The 14,928-nt window shown below is 48.6% G+C and overlaps 1 long non-coding RNA gene across 3 annotated transcripts in view; it reads left to right on the top strand.

Moving 5' to 3' along the window:
• Positions 1–462: 462 nt before the first annotated feature.
• Positions 463–14,928, top strand: part of LOC135277289 (uncharacterized) — a 37,483-nt gene continuing 23,017 nt past the window's right edge. For 2 of the 3 annotated variants that reach the window (XR_010344915.1, XR_010344912.1), the window contains exon 1: positions 463–805. This is a non-coding gene — a long non-coding RNA (uncharacterized LOC135277289). Of the gene's footprint in view, positions 806–13,617; positions 13,912–14,928 lie in introns of those variants that run through there. The other variant, XR_010344914.1, reaches the window with a different exon arrangement.

Genomic DNA, 14,928 nt, shown 5'->3' on the forward strand with positions numbered 1-14,928 from the left:
GGAGCTGGGTCACTGTGGTGGGGACTGTCCTGTGCACTGCAGGGTACTGAGCAGCATCCCTTGTGTCGACCTCCCTGATGCCAGTAGCACCCCTGAGCTGGGATCATCAAAAACTGTCTCCAGATGCCAGCAATGTCCCCCAAGTGCAGGGTTGCCTAATAACATATAGGTTGCCTGGTTAAATTTGAATTTCAGATAAACACATACTGTTTTTATATAATTATGTCCAGAGACTGCATTTTTATTTCCTAAATCTGGAAACCCTATCTGCCGGCAAAATCACTCCAGCTGGCACTAGCCAGTGCCCTCGTGAGTTTTTGATGCCTGGTTCAAGAACTCACACCAGGCTGGGGGCTAAGATGGCAGATAGGGAAGTTGTGGCAGGGGCAGAACTCACCCCAGCCTGGCAGGGGGAGGGGTGCCGCCTGCGGAGAGGTGGGAAGGGCCGGCCAGGCAGTGATGAGCGTGAACTAGAGAGTGCTGTGCAGGAGGAAGCTGGGGCCAACGTTGGGCCTTCTCCCACTAGGGCCTGGGAGCCACTGGTACTCCGTGTCTGGGTGGGGACACGGGGGAGTCTTGTTCTCCCAACACCTGGGGCTGTTGAGGCCAGAGCAGTTGGTGGTCGACCACAGGCTGGGGTATTAGTTCACCCCTAGCTTTTCCCCAGAGAGAACCCAGGGCACTCAGGATATGGGGATTAACCCTCAATCTGCTATGTGCAAGAGGAAGAAATAGGCCAGAAAGGGACGGTGATGGGTCCACAGTCACATAGCCGACATGTCTGCTTGTGGCAGGGGTAAAGTTGGTCAGTATCTGAGTCTTCAGGCCAGGGCTTTTTGCCCTCCATTGGAGCCTGGGAAGTGGCCTCTGTTTCTGGTACATTCTCTGGGAGCCCCAGTATTTTCCAGAGAGAGGGCACTGAAGATAGGCTTTGTGCTGACGCTGGGCCACCTGAGGTCCAGCTGCTCCCCCGTACCCCTCTGGGGAAGGGCTGGGATCCCTTCTCCTTCGGCTGCCCCTGAAAGGACCGTCTCTTGCTTCTGTGGGATGGGGAACGGCAATGTGGTGTGGTGGTTAAGCATGTGGACTTGGAGCCAGACGGCCTAGGGTTGAATCCTGGCTCTGCCTCTCACCAACTATGACCTTGAACAAGGTACTTAAACACCCCGTGCCTCCAGTTCTTAATCCATAAAATGGGAAAATGATGCCTACTTCGTAGGGTTGTTAAAAGAATGAAATGAAATGAATTGATAAGTGCACAGAACAGTGTGTGGGGCCAGGCACAATGGCACGTACCTGTAATCTCAGCACTTTGCGAGGCGTCGAGTTCGAGACCAGCCTGGCCAAGATGACGAAACCCCGTCTCTACTAAAAATACAAAAATTACCTGGGTGTGGTGGCAGGCACCTGTAAGCCCAGCTAGTCAGGAGGCTGAGGCAGGAGAATCAGTTGAGCCTGGGAGGCGGAGGGTGCAGTGAGCTGAGATAGCTCCACTGCACTTCAGCCTGGGCAACAGAGCCAGACCCTATCTCAAAAAAAACAGAAACAAACAAAAAAAACCACAAAAGCTTCCTCTTCCCACTGTGGGTGTTGAATTTCAGGTAAACACATAATGTCTTTGTATAATTATGTCCAAAGACTGCAGTTTTATTTCCTAAATCTGGAAGCCCTACCTGAAGGATAAAATTGTTCCAGCTGTCACGAGCTAGTGCCCTCAGGAGGTTTTGATATCTGTTTCAAGAACTCACGCCAGGCTGGGGGCTAGGACGGCAGATGGGGAAGTTGTGGCAGGGGCCACAACTGTGGTCAGCATCCCTGGCACACAGGGCTTGAAAAGAATGAGACCAACCCATTGAAGTTTCTCTTGAGTGCCTGGATCTACCTTGCCTTCCAGTCAGAATCCTCTCTGGAATTCCCACAGATGTGAGACAGTGAATCTCCCAGTTTGCTTAAGCAAGTTTGAATACAGTTTTTTTTTTGAGATGCAGTCTCACTCTGTCACCCAGGTTGGAGTTAAGTGGCGTGATCTCAGCTCACTGCAACCTCCGCCTCTTGGGTTCAAGCGATTCTCCTGCCTCAGTCTCCTGAGTAGCTGGGACTACAGGCGCATGCCACCACACCTGGCTAATTTTTTGTATTTTTACTAGAGTCAGGGTTTCACATGTTAGCCATGGTGGTCTCGTTCTCCTGACCTTGTGATCTGCCCGTGTCAGCCTCCCAAAGTGCTGGGATTACGAGTGTGAGCCACTGCACCCAGCCAAGTTTGAGTAGAGTTCTAATCCATGCACACTTGGTGCCCCATAGAGCAAGAGAGGTTCCCCCAAGGCAGCCCCTTCCCCCAGGGACCAGGGCTCTTGGCCTTAGTTTTGATCCACCTGCTGCCCGACATCCAGGCCGAGCCCCATGCTGGGATGTTGGGTCACTCTCAGGGAGGTGAGTCCTCCGGGTCTGATCTGTGATTAGAGCTCGCTTACAGCGAGACGAAATGAACAAGCTTGTATTAAGTACCTACTGTGGGCCAGGCATTGTGCTGGGGCTTTGATGTTGTTTTAGTTGTATTTTACAGAAGAGGAGACTACCCCTCAGAGAGGTAAAGTGACTTGTTCAAGCTCACACAGCCAGGAAATAGAATCGCTTCTCTTTGAACCCAGACTGGTTCCAAAGCATCACTGTATCATACGGGTTATTACTTGCAGGGGGGAGATTTTTTTCCATAAAAAAATTTTTACCCTTTGAATTTTCCTCAATTTGTATGTATTTATGGGCTGCAGAGTAATATTTTGATACACATATAAAATACGTACTGATCAGGCTGAATGTGGTGGCTCATGCCTATGATCCCAGTACTTTGGGAGGCCAAGGTGGGAGGATCACCTGAGGCCAGGAGTTCGAAACCAGCCTGGCCAACATGGTGAAACCCTGTCTCTACTAAAAATACAAAAATTAACTTAGTGTAGTGGTGCATGCCTGTAATCCCAGCTCCTTGGAAGGCTGAGGCAGGAGAATTGCTTGAACCTGGGAGGTGGAGGTTGCAGTAAGCTGAAGCCTGGGCAACAGAGAGACTCTGTTTCAGGGAAAAAAAAAAAAAAAGAGTAATGATTAAATCGGAGGAATTAGCATATTCATCACTTCAAACGTTTGTCATTTCTTTGTGTTGTGAACATTCAAACTCTCTTCCAGCTTTTTGAAAAGATACAATAATCTGTAGTTAACCATATTCACCCTACAGTGCTACAGAACACCAGAGCGCCTTCCTCCTACCTGGCTGAAATTTTATGTCCATTCACCAAATTCTCCCCATCCTCCCCTCCCTCCTACCCTTCCCAGCCTCTAGTCCTCAAAATTCTACTCACTTCGTCCATGTCCTCAAAACTTAAAAACAAATTTTAATTGTGGTAAAAAGCATATAAAAGTTACCATTGTGTGGGAGTGGGACGTAAAATTTAAAAGGTAGCATAGTACCTCTCAGTCCAAAGATGACCTAGAGAATCCATGACTCCGAGTACATGGTACCCCTGGAAAACAGGGGTGAGGTCTCATTCATTCAACCTGCTAGGTGCCAGGCAGTGCCCAAGGAAGGGCCTGACTGGGGCGAGGCCAGTGAGGGACCCCAGGGGCAGAGGTGAGGATGGTTCTGCTTCACAGGTGATGACCCTGCATAGGTCCGATTCTAGGAGTGACTGTCATCTTCCATCCTGCTCCCAGGGCCTAGACTGTCTCGATTGAGCCCCACCGCCCCCCGCCGCCAGCCCCCACGCAGGATAAAGGAGGGTTTGGATAACCTGGCAGAGTCTTAGTCCGGCCAGGGCAGGGATGTCCTGTGCACTACCCTGACAAATGATTCCATCAGCAATGGTTTGAGGAGCACTTAGTATGTGCTGGGCACAGGGGTGGACAGGTGTGATGACAGGCATCCCACTGCTTTCAGGGGGCTGGTGGGGAGACCTCAGACAGATGACAGTACATGTAATCACTTTGTTACCCCGTGGTGGGTGTTTATGAAGAAAAGGGCTGGTGCTACGAGAGGGGAGTGAACAGGGGTCGGGGAGCCTCACTTCCCCTCTGGCCAGCCCTCCTCAGCGTCTGGGAACCAGCTCCACAGAGCCCCTTCTCCTCCCAGCTTCAAAATTTTTCTCATTTGTCCTGCTCCTCTTGTTCTTCCAGCTGTCGGAAGGGGGTCTGCTCTGTGTCATTATTAAGCTGCAATACCTTAGTGTCTCCATTTCATCTTTTTGGTTCCCAATACCTGCTTAACAGTTCTTTATATTATGTTTTATCTGGCAAAAGAACCAGTCTAGCTGGGCATGATGGCTCATTCCTGTAGTCCCAGCACTTTGGGATGCTGAAGTGGGGGGATCTCTTGAGCCCAGGAGTTTGAGACCAGCCTGGGCAACATAGTGAGACCCTGTCTCTACAAAAAAAAAAAAAAGAAAGAAAGAAAGAAAAATAAGAAAAGGAAAGGAAAGAAAGAAGAAAGAAAAGAAAGAAAAAGCTGGGTATGGTGGCACACACCTGTAGTCACAGCTACTTGGGAGGCTGAGGTGGGAGGATCACATGAGCAGGGGAGGTTGAACCATTGTTGCACCACTGCACTCCATTCTGGGTGACAGAGTGAGACCCCGTTTCAAAAACAAAACAACAAAAAAACAGTGTGCTCTGTCTCTTGAGTGGATCCCAACTGGCACAGACTTGCTGGAACATTGGTTACCCAGGCAAAGAGCCCAGGCAGAGTGACCTGTGTGGTCAAAGCCCAGAGGCTGGAGGGAGTGAGGCACATTCCCAGCGCCAGAGGCCAGAGGGCTGGAGTGGAGTGAATGGCGTGAGGTTGGGCTCAGGAACGAGCACTTCATCCACCTTAAGCTGCTGAGAGGTGGTCTCAGGGTTTTGACTGGGACTGGTGGGTTAGGAGATCCTTTCTCTTGTGGATGTGAAGCTGGGAGAAGCAAAAGCTGCAGCTCTGCAGGACTACTGTGGGAGGCAGCCTGCCTGGAGGTGAGGCCCACCCCGAGGGAGGGAGAATGGCAAGATGAAGAGAGACTAAGTCCCAATGACATTGTTGGAGCCTTTTGATCCAGCTGTGACTGCAGTCATGGGTTTTTAGTTACATGAGGGAATAACTTCCCTTTTTGATTAAAACAGATCGAGTTGAATTTTCTTCTCACTTGTAACCAAAAAATTCTAAATCTTTTGGCACTCCATAAATAGCAGTCATGATGGTGAAGCTGGTGGGGATGATGAGGAGGCACTGTTTTTTTTTTTTTTGTAAAGACAGAGTCTCGCTCTGTCACCCAGACCATGGCTGTCTGCAGCCTTGACCTCGTGGGCTCAAGTGATCCACCCACCTCAGCCTCTTGAGTAGCTGGGTCTACAGACATGGGCCACCATACCCAGAAAATTAATTTTTTTTTTTAACAGGCAAAGTCTCACTATGTTGCCAAGGCTAGTCTTGAACTCCTTGGCTCAAATGATCCTCATGCCTCAGCCTCCCAAAGTGCTGGGGGTAGAGGCATGAGCTACTATGCCCAGCCTAGGAGTTGGAATTTTTAAGAGCATCTGGAGAGGTGAAAAAGGGGGCCAACAAGGCTGGTGCTGCAGGAAGGAAGGGGAAAGGAAGAAGTATTGTTTTCTCTAGAGGCAAAGGGTCTCATCTTTTTTTTTTTTTTGAAACAGAGTCTTGCTCTGTCACCCAGGCTGGAGTGCAGTGGCGGGATCTTGGCTCCCTGAAACCTCTGCCTCCTGGGCTCCAGCGATTCTCCTGCCTCAGCCTCCTGAGTAGCTGGAACCCCAGACATATGCCACCACGCCCGGCTAATTTTTTGTTTTTGTTTTTTTGTATTTTTCAGTAGAGACAGGGTTTCACCATGCTGGCCAAGCTGGTCTTGAACTCCTGACTTTGTGATCCACCTGCCTTGGCCTCCCGAAGTCCTGGGATTACAGGTGTGAGCCACCGCACCCAGCCAAGTGTCTCATCTTAACCCTAACACAGATATGGACTTGAAAAAGAATGTTGTGCAGTGGAACCTTTTCCCTGTCATTTCTATAAACATTCAGCAAAGAATATGAGATGGTTAAGTGCTGGTTGTAAATGAACTCCAGAAACAGGGCTGGGTTTGGCATCCAGGTCACTGCAGGGCTGAACTAGAAAAGGTGTGTTGGGTAACCCAGCCCAAGATTCAATCTTGATTGGTCTAAGCCAGTGATGGTATTCCTAACCACCCTCCCACTGATTGGCCGGGAAGAGCATGTGACCTAGTGCTGACCCATGAGAGGTATAAGGAGAGTGGCCAGAAGCCTTCTTGGATAACTTGTGGCCACAGGAACCTCTCTTTTCTCCATGTTGCAATAGCCTTTATGTTTGTTACCAAAAATATTCATGTTTGACCATCCTCTGCCTCTCCCAACTTGAATTTTGCTCAGTTTCATCCAAACAAGGACTATAACTCAGGGTTGCATTCTACATATTTAACAACCAAGATGACATGGACCCTGACCAACTAATGGTCACAGACCACAGGCCCTATGGTAATTACTAGCTGGATGTCAACCCCAAGTCTGCTGCCTATTGTGGGCTGCATGTGGTTGGCTCCTGGGGATACAGAGATAAATTTGCACATTTACTGTTCTCAAGGTGGGCAGTCTGGTAGCTTCTATAAGAAAAAGTAGCTTAAGTCTAGAATGCCAATTTTTTTATTTTTTTGAGACGGAGTCTCCCTCTGTCACCAGGCTGGAGTGCAATGGCACCATCTTGACACATTATAACCTCCTTCTTCCAGGTTCAAATGATTCTCCTGCCTCAGCCTCCCCAGGAGTAGCTGGGACTACAGGTGTGTGCCACCACGCCTGTATTTTTAGTAGAGATGGGGTTTCACCATATTGGCTAGGATGGTCTCAATCTCTTGACCTTGTAATCCACCTGCCCCAGCCTCCCAAAGTGCTGGGATTACAGGCATGAGGCACTGCGCCCGGCCTAGAATGCCAATGTTTCCCATTTTCCCTGTATATCTCAGGTTCTGACCTTGGCAGCACATTAGGGTCAGTGGGGTGCTCTGCCCAGGCTGATCCAGCAGCTCTGGAGGGGCATCGGCATGTGAGTTTCAACGAAGCCCCAGTAGGGAACCTCTGCTTTCAGCTATGCATTGAGAGGCCAAGTTCAGCGGTCAGACTTTGTTCCTGAGCCTCCTGGCTGTCATATAACGACCTGACTCTCTGTAGGGTGAGACTAGCCCATTCAAAGTTACGTCCTTCCTTTTTCTTTATTAGAAGGGACCAAGTGTCTGAAGGAGGAAGAACAATGGTGCGCTTCTGGGGGCAACATGATGTCACAGAACCAGGGAAGGAGTTTCATGGCCCCTAGAAAACTCAGCAGGCAAGAGGATGCCAAAGTCGAATGGAACCGCTATTAACCCAAAGTCAGCCAGGACCAGCCCATGTCTGCCCAGGACACTGTGGCCACAAACAGAGCCGGCCTGCTTGATAAAGGGAGGTAGAATGTGCTTTCAGGTCTTCCCAGTGCTTCCCGGTTTATAACTTCATCTACTTGTGCCACGTGGGGGGGCCGTCGCAGCCACCGGCACGGTGTCCTGAGGGCTTGCGTTTTCGCCCCCCGCACAGGTGGCGACCCCCGAATCCCAGAAGACATGTGGAGCGGAAACGGAAGCATGGCCGCGGCTGTGAACAGATTACATTCTGGGAAATGTAGTCCAGGTGGCCTCCAGGGCGGGGCGCGCCCCCTCAGTGGTGCCTTCTGGGGAGGTTGGTTTCACGTAGTCCAAGAGCCAGGGGCTGGGAACCGTGGGGGCTTTCACCCCAGTGCCGGCAGGGGATGAACAACTTTCAGATTTGGAGTTTAAGTGTAGGATTTGGTTTTGTCACTCTCCACCCCCAACACCCAAGGAGGCGGAGAATAAGAGCAATACACACTTCTGTGATGCCATTCATATCTGGATTGGTTATTTCTCACTCGAGCTTGAGTAAGCAGGCGGTCGAACCTCCTAAGCATCTGTAAATGGGCATATTAATAATTTCCACTTTTCAGGCTTGATAACATTGATCAGGCAACTGTTATGGTACCTAACACATCTTCATTGCCCTCTTCTCTTGGAATCAGCAGAGCCTACAAAGCAAACAGATGTGTTTTGTAACCAGGAGTAAGAATTCTGCTCCAGGAGAGCACAGGGGACTTTGTTGTATTTTGGGAGTTATAATTTCATTCAAATTCCAGCCAAAATTCAGAGACAAAAAGGTAAGGAAATCTTGTCACATACAGGGATTCGGCAAAGGTACACCAACCACCTTGCTAGCCAGGACACAGTGAGATGAAAGTTAAAAACATATGACAAGCTTCTGGGTCAAGCAGCCTCAAACAGTGCTAGTGATAGTCTTAATGGGTTTATCCTCTATAAAGAGCAATTTGGCAATAGCTTACAAAATTACAAAGGCATATGTGTGTGGCTTCAGTGATTCCGCCTCTAGGAATTTCTCCTGAAGACATAAACATTTTCAAAATGACAAAAGTTTAAGAATATTAATGGGGCTGGGCGCGGTGACTCATGCCTGTAATCCCAGCACTTTGGGAGGCCGAGGCTGGAGGATCACTTGAGGTCAGGAGTTTGAGAGCAGCCTGGCCAACATGTTGAAACCCAGTCTGTACTAAAGACACAAAACTTTGCCAGGCGTGATGGTGGGTGCCTGTAGTCCCAGCTACATGGGAGGCTGGGGCGGAAGAATCGCTTGAACCCTGGAGGTGGAGGTTACAGTGAGCTGAGATCATGCTGCACTCCAGCCTGGGTGTCAGAGCGAGACTCTGTCTCAAATAATAATGTTAATGGTAGTATTGTTTTTTAAATAAATGATTGGAAATCATTTAGACACCTATGGATAGAGAATGAGTTACATAAATTGTGATGTATCCATCTACTGGAATACCATGCTGCCATTTAAAATAACGAGGTGCAACATCACCTATGTAATATTCCTGCCAAAAAATGTTTAAATCTGTTATGAGGAAAGAATCAGAGAAATTCAAGTTTAGAGAGATTTGCGAAATGCTTGGACACTCAAAAATGTCAGTGTCATATAAGACAACGTAGACCGAGGGACTGTTTTAGATTACAGTTTACAGTACACTAGAGACATGACTGTTAACTGAATGAGGTCTGTGTTTTGTTTTGTGACTGAGTCTCGCTCTTGTCGACCAGGCTGCAGTGCAATGGCGTGATATTGCCTCACTGCCACCTCCACCTCCAGGGTTCAAGTGATTCTCCTGACTTAGCCTCCTGAATAGCTGGGATTACAGGCACCTGCCAACACTCCTGGCTAATTTTTGTATTTTTAGTAGAGATGGGGTTTCACCATGTTGGCCAGGCTGTTCTGGAACTCCTGACCTCAGGAGATCCGCCTGCCTTGGCCTCCCAAAGTGCTGCGATTATAGCCCTGAGCTACTGCACCCGGCTGAGTCCAGTCATTTGAGACATCCTGATCAACATCGTCAAACCCTGTCTCTACTAAAAATACAAAAATTAGCCAGGTGTGGTGGCACATGCCTGTAATCCCAGGTACTCAGGAGGCTGAGGCATGAGAAATGCTTGAACCAGAAGGTGGAGGTTGCAGTGAGCCAAGATAGTGCACACTGTTCTCCAGTCTAGGCGACAGAGCAAGACTGTCTCAAACTTAAAAAAAAAAAAAAAGAAAGAAAGAAAGCAAGATGCAGAGCAGTGTCTGCAGAATGTTGCGTTTTTGTGGAAATGCACAAAGACTGACCCTGAAAGGAGACACAAGGGGAAGGTGGCTAAGGATGCCTCTGGGAGGAGAACGGGACTGTGGAAGGGGATGTGACTAAAGATGCCTCCGGAGGAGAACTAGATTGGGGAAGGGGATGTGACTGTGACTAAGGATGGCTCTGGGAGGAGAACGGGACTGGAGAGGGGGACGTGACTAAGGATGCCTCTGGGAGGATAACTGGATTGAGGAGGGGGACATTAAGGGTAAGCAGGGGACTTCTCACACTTACCCTTTTAGACCTTTTGAATGTCATACCATGTGCCCATATAAGCTATTCAAATTAAAAAAACAAAAAACAAAAAAAAACCTCAAAGAAGACTGTTTCTGGGAAAGCACTTGTGGTCAGAAAACCCCAGACTCGGATCTCCTCTTCCCCGGTTCTAGACCTGATGGCAAGCCCAAAACAGAAGAAAGGAAAGCCAGTGACTTTCACATCTGTTTCCACATCTTATCCCTATTACAAGCCTGTGAACTAGTTAGGGTTTATCTGGCACATTTGGCAGATTAGGAAAATAGAGGCTCAGAGAGGCTCAGGGAGACACTGGCAGAGCTGGGGTTAAAACAGAGTCTTAACTATGACGGAACCTGGCTCCTTTCCTCCTGCAGGTGACCTCTCCAGGCACTGAGGTCTGGAGCAGTTCGCTGGGGGTAGCAGGAGAGAGCTCAGGGTGGAAGACGAGGATGCAGTTTACTTCCAGGCTGTGATGCTCACTAAAGCTCCTTTCCACTGAGACTTTCACAAGGGGCTCCGCAGGCAGGAAACAGCAGTCTAGGATGCTGGGCAGCCAAACCAGGGTTTGATTTCCATGTGCTCGTACAGCTGATTGGGTGGTTTATTTGGGAGGGTAGGAGCTAACTCAGCTAAAGATCCTCTACTCTGAACCCATCTGGGCTGCTTTTTAACAGCTCTATAATCCCTGAAGATGCAGATTTTAAAAATAGTGTGATTGATTTTTATCAAATTATATGGCTTAAACAAACTAGTCTTTCTCATTAAATAATTTTTTAAAAAAAATTTTTTGGCGACGGAGCCTCACTCACTCTGTCGCCCAGGCTGGAGTGCAATGGCGCAATCTCGGTTCATTGCAACCGCTGCCTCCTGGGTTCAAGTGATTCTCCTGCCTCAACCTCCGGAGTAGCTGGGATTACAGGCGCCTGCCACCAGGCCCAGCTAATTTTTGTGTGTTTTTAATAGAGACGAGGTTTTACCATGTTGGCCAGGCTGGTCTCAAATTCCTGACCTCAAGCGATCTACCCGCCTTGGCTTCCCAAAGTGCTGGTATTATAGGCGTGAGCCACTGTGCCTGGCCTTCATTAAATAAATTTAAAGAAATAGATGGATGTTACCAATTCAAGCAGTGATGTATTTGGAGGGCAGTTTGGTGTTTCTATCAAAATTGTTGTGGTATGTGTCCAGCATTTACACAGCAAATGATTTTCTTTCCCTGTGGATACACTCACCCTGACGTTCGAGGATACATGTCCAAAGATGCATTGCTGATGAAGCAAAGACACAAACCTAGAAACAGCTGAGACGTCCATGAAGGGGCAGCTGCTTCGCTTAACTGTATTCCATCTGCACAATGGAATGCGAAGTGCCATGGCTGAGATAAAGAAGTTTTACTGGATTTGCTGACCTAGAAAGAGATCTATAATCTACTGTTAAGAAAAACAGTAGAACAATATGATCTCATGTGAAAAAAATAGTTATAAACACATAGAGATATATAGGTTTCAGCAAACCTAGAAAATAATGTATAAGATCTAGCAATTAGGCCAGGCGCGGTGGCTCACACCTGTAATTCTAACACTTTGGGAGGTTGAGGCAGATGGATCACCTGAGGTCATGAGTTCGAGACCACCTTGGCCAACATGGCAAAACCTCATCTCTACTAAACATACAAAAAAAAAAAGAGAGAGAGAGAAATTACCTGGGCGTGGTGGCTGGTGCCTGTAATCCTAGCTACTCAGGAGGATGCGGCCGGAGAATCCCTTAAACCTGGAAGGGTAAGGTTTCGGTGAGCCAAGATTGTGCCACTGCACTCCAGTCTGGGCGACAGAGAAAGACTCTGTGAAAAAAAAAGGAAAAATAGATCCAGCACAGCAATCCCACTTCTGGATATTTACCCAAAAGATCTGAAATCAGTTTGTTGAAGAGATGTCTGCAGTGTCAGTTCATCACAGCATCATTCACAATAGCTGAGTGATGGAATCAGGCTAAGTGTCCATCGACAGATTAAAACATAAAGAAAATGTGCCACGTATTTACCGTGAACTATTGTGAATACTGTTCAGCATTTATAAAGCAGAGTGAGAACTGGAGATTTTTTTTTTTTTTGAGACAGTTTCACTCTTGTCATCTAGGCTGGAGTGCAGTGGTGCAATCTCAGCTCACTGCAACCTCCACCTCCAGGGTTCAAGTGATTCTCCTGCCTCAGCCTCCTCAGTAGCTGGGATAACCGCTGCATGCCACCATGCCCGGCTAATTTTTGTGTTTTTGGTAGAGGTGGGGTTTCACTATGTTGGCCAGGCCAGTCTCCAACTCCTGATCTAAGGTGATCTGACCGCCTCAGCCTCCCAAATTGCTGGGATTACAGGTGGGAGCCACGCACCTGGCCCAGAACTGGAGATTGATGGCCAAGGAAATTCTGTCATTTGCAACAACATGGATAAAGGTGGAGAACATTATGCTAAGTGAAATAAGCCAGGCACGGAAAGACAAGTATATGTTCTCACTTATACGTGAAATCTAAAATAGTCAAACTCATAGAAGCAGAGAGCAGAATGGTGGTTACGGAGGCTGGAGGAGGGGAAATGGGGAGATGGTGGTCAAAGGTACAAAATCTCAGATAGGTGGAATATGGGGCTTTTATGAGACCTGTTTTACGGTGTGGTAAATGACATTAATAATAGAGTGTGGTACATTTCAAAATTGCTAAGAGAGTAAATTCAAACATTCTCATCACAAAAATAGTTCAGTATTTGAGTTGACGGATATGTTACTAGCTTGGTTTAATTATTCCACATTGTATTTATAGATCCTAATGTCACTTTTTACCCTATAAATATGTGAAAGAGGCTGGGTGCAGTGGCTCACACCTGTAATCCCAGCACTTTGGGAGGTCGAGGTGGGTGGATCATCTGAGGTCAGGAGTTCAAGACCAGCCTGGCCAACATAGTGAAATCTCATCTCTACTAAAATACAAAAATTAGCTGGGTGTGGTGGCAGGTTTCTAATCCCAGGTACTTGGGAGGCTGAGGTGGGAGAATCGCTTGAGCCCGGGAGGCAGAGGTTGCAGTGAGCCAAGATTGTGCCACTGCACTCCAGCGTGGTGACAGAGCAAGAGTCCATCTCAAAAAATAAATAAATATTAAAAATACTTATAATATATGTATATAATCTACGTAAAAGAGCTAGGATTTGAACCCACAACTCTTTGCTGTGATGTAGGCCCCCTCTTTCACGCATGAACTACAAACCTGCCCAGGGGCTGGACACTGAGCCGGGAGCTTCCTCTGTTCCCCACCCCTGCATCTCAGAGTTCCCTGCTGCTGGAAGCCTGGAGGCCCTCAGAATTCTAGAGTGTTTTTAGAACAGCACTGTGGGGTTAACGCAGGTTCCAGCTTCCCTGGGTGGAAGGTTCCAAGAAGTGGCTGGCCAGCTCCTCCACTTCGCCTGGCAGGGAGGGGACTGTGAGGGTTGGGACATGTCCTCTTTTAAGGCTCTCTCTTGCTGGCTTCTGACCACTTCCTCTTTTTCCTGGGGTGGAGGCGGCTGTGGCAGTACTCATAGCAGCTGGGGGCAGAGCAGGCCTCTGAAACCCCTCCCGGAGCCCTGGCAGAGGGCAGGAGAGCACGAGTCCACTTTAACTTCCATCACGTCCTCACCAGAGGTCTCTGTGGGCCCCCAGAGGAGGGGTTGGGAGAGGTGGTCCCCTGAGCTCCTCCTCCCCAGACAGAACAGAATCACTGACCCTGAGGCTCTGCCTGGGCTGTATCTGCTTCCAGCAACTTCCATGGAGGATGTGACTGTAGACCAGGCTCACTGCTTGCACAGCCAGAGCCCTCAGAATGTGCAGGGAGGTGAGGGCCAGTGCTGGAAGCCTCAGCCTAGCACCAGGCACCTCCCCAGTGAATGGCTGCTGGAGGCGGAGCTGCCAGCAGGGAGAGGACAGCTGTGAAAGATGGGGCTCCAGGCCTTATGCTGCTGCCTGTCAGCTGGGGGCTTTAGGCAGGCTGCTTTTCTCTTTTGGGCCTCCGTTTCCTCGTTTCCTCGTCTGTGTAGTGGAGACCATCCATGGTACTTTGAATGTCTGCAGAAATTAACAGTACACAGCAAATGCTTAATAATGGGATGAGCTACTATTAGCTAAGGCCTGTGGCTGTGTCTGAGCTCTCCGGGATGCCCCACCAGCTCCTGCTGAGGACAGCCAATGGCAGCTGAGCTCTGTTCCTGAGCCAACACCCTTCCACATCCCCTCCGCCCTGCCTGTGTCCCCGCCGCCCTCCACTGTGACAGGTGTGACCAAGCTCAGGTCCACACAGAACCAGCTTCAGTTCCTCCACTCACAGCCCCATTGAGCCAATGTGGCAGAACATCCACGCTGGTCATTGGTGGGTTATGCCGAGTTCAGTGCTGTGTTAAAGTCGGGGTTTTTTTTTTTTTTTCTGGTTAAATATACATAACATAAAATTTACCATTTTAACCAATTTATTTGTTTTTTTTTGTTTTTTGTTTTTTGTTTTTTTGAGATGGAGTCTCATCCATTGCCCAAGCTGGAGTGCAGTGGTGGTATCTTGGCTTACTACAGCCTCTACCTCCCAGGTTCAAGCCATTCTCCTGTCTCAGCCCCTCTAGTGGCTGGATTATTGGTGCACATTACCACGTCCAGCTAATTTTTGTATTTTTAGTAGAGATGGGGTTTGACCATGTTGGCCAGGCTGGTCTCGAACTCCTGACCTCAAGTGATCTACCTGTCCTGGCCTCCCAAAGTACTGGGATTACTGGTGTGAGCCACCATGCCTGGCCTGTTTTAACCGTTTTAAAGTGCACAGTTCAGGGGCAGTGAGGACCATTTACTTTGTTGCGCTACTACTGTCCCCACCTCCCATCTTCAGACCCTGTCCATCTTCCCGAACTGAAAGTCT

Source organism: Aotus nancymaae, unplaced genomic scaffold, assembly GCF_030222135.1.
Source record: "Aotus nancymaae isolate 86718 unplaced genomic scaffold, 86718_ANA_hifiasm-v0.15.2.pri h1tg000030l, whole genome shotgun sequence".
Classification (NCBI taxonomy): Eukaryota; Metazoa; Chordata; class Mammalia; order Primates; family Aotidae; genus Aotus; species Aotus nancymaae.